The following is a 2,199-nucleotide window of genomic DNA, read 5'->3' as shown; positions in this document are numbered from 1 at the left end:
CTTCAAAATAGTGATGATCTACCTCTGTCTCTTTTTAGAAATCAGGACCCTGTTACTCGAAATAATCCCCAGACCTGGTTGGGAGCTAAAGCCCAACCTTTAAAGGATTTGTAAGGCCGATTCCTATACAAATATTTGGTTATTTAAACATCCGATATTCCGATACATTGGCCGATATAAATTAAAAAAATATTCCAGGTACGCGTGACAAAAAAACAGTTTTCCCTCACAAAAGTTATTTTTGAGTTCTCACTAAAATAATGATGATAATTTGTGTTATTGTCACAACAGAACATCAAAATATATATTAAAGTTCTGGTAAGTAAAATACAAACTAAGTGTTGCCAACAGGGGCGTTGTAGAGCGCCCTCTGGTGGACAAATTATGCAACACCGACACCCATAACATGGTTGACCGTCCGTTTATTATTTTATTTTATTTTTTTAAATATTTATTTATCAAAATCCTTTATTTATCATTATAAATGATTCTGATAGTTCGGGAAATACCTAGTACCTGCTGATAATATCGGCCGCCAATATATTGGTCGGGCTCTATTGTGTATCGTTTTAGGAACTATTTCAGAGCTGTCCTCAGCTAATGACATTCTTAGTCAACTAACCCTAATACACAAATCGATTAATTGATCTGAACGCTTTTATTGGTCATTAAGACTAGAAGAGCGCTATAAACTTGCAGTCTGTTTGCCATCTGTAAAACTGAGTTTGTCTTTCTCATTTAATCATGCAAAAGCAGCACTTTAAATCTTGTATTTACCAGAGATAAGCTTCTGAAGTTCTTGATATGTTTCTTGGAAATACATCAACCAGCGTGAATAAGCATAAACAAATAACTAACAGAGTAAAGAAATCTAACCTCAGAACAACTGATTAGTTGACTAATCGTCAGAATCAGAAACTCACATCAAAAGAGGTGACAGCCCTAAACAAACTAGTCGAAATAATCCACAGACCTGGTCGTAAGATAGAGCCCGACCGGTAAAGGATTTTTAAGGCCGATGCTGATACAAATATTTGTGTATTTAAACATCCGATATTACGATATATCGGCCGATATATGTTTAAAAAAATAAATCCAGGAACGCGTGACAAAAAATGCTTTCCTTAACATTAGTTCTCACTAAAATAATATGATGATTTGTTTTATTTTCACAACAGAATAGAGGAACATCAAAATATATTAAAGTTCTGATAAATAAAATGTATAAAAATAGTTTTGCCAAAAGGGACGCTGTAGAGCGCCCTCTGGTGGACAAATTATGCAACACCACCACCCGTAACATGGTTCAACGTCCGTTTTAATTTTATTTTTTAAACATTCATTTATCACAATCATTTATTTGTCATTATAAATGATTCTGATAGTTCGGAAAATGCCTAACATCCGCTGATAATATCGGCCCGCCGATATATATCGGTCGGGCTCTATTGTGAGTAGTATCGTTTTAGGAACTATTTCAGGGCTGTCCTCAGCTAATGACATTCTTAGTCAACTAACCCTAATACAGTTTCTCTTTCTCATTGAATCATGCAAAAGCAGCACTTTAAATCGTGTGTTTACCAGAGATAAGCATCTTGATATGTTTCTTGGAAATACACCAACCAGCGTGAATAAGCATAAAACAAATAACCAGCAGAGTAAATAAATCTAACCTCCGAACGACTGATTAGTCGACTAATCGACAGATTCAGAAACTCACGTCAGAAGAGGGGACAGCCCTAAACAAACTGTTTGTCATCAATCCTTCATGAAACTTGCTGTTGAGTTTTTCCAAATGTATTTATTTGGCGCTTTAAACACCACAAGCAATGCGCCGTCCAGTTCTATTCAATTGGAGAGGAGGCAGACATCTTAGCGTTTGAGGAAATATACGTATTTTTGATTTTGACAGTCACAGACCATTGAGAGGTTAAGCAGCGAACGACCGACTGTCATCTCCTCGGCAACGGAGCCAAAATACAGGCGTTAATGTTAGCTGAATGGATCAGCGAACATTTGGACTCACGATGGATTTGAAAGTGTATCTTGTCCTATAACCGTCATCTGCTTTGGAGCTGATCTGCTCCACTGTGAATCAAACGAATTACCCTCCCATTTGCATACCTCACGGTGTAGGAGGACACCCGGGGGTGCTGTACGAAGCCTGGATGTCATTATAACTCTCGGCCCAAGGAGATG

General features: G+C 37.3%; 1 protein-coding gene across 1 annotated transcript in view; it reads left to right on the top strand.

The window, feature by feature from the left end:
* The window catches only part of caska (calcium/calmodulin-dependent serine protein kinase a), a 136,057-nt gene that overhangs the window by 8,545 nt on the left and 125,313 nt on the right, over positions 1 to 2,199 (top strand). The window lies entirely within an intron of this gene.

The sequence above is a fragment of the Etheostoma cragini genome, chromosome 11 (assembly GCF_013103735.1).
Source record: "Etheostoma cragini isolate CJK2018 chromosome 11, CSU_Ecrag_1.0, whole genome shotgun sequence".
NCBI lineage: Eukaryota > Metazoa > Chordata > Actinopteri > Perciformes > Percidae > Etheostoma > Etheostoma cragini.
The sequence above is the reverse complement of the archived record's forward strand: the minus strand, read 5'-3'. Positions and strand labels throughout refer to the sequence as shown.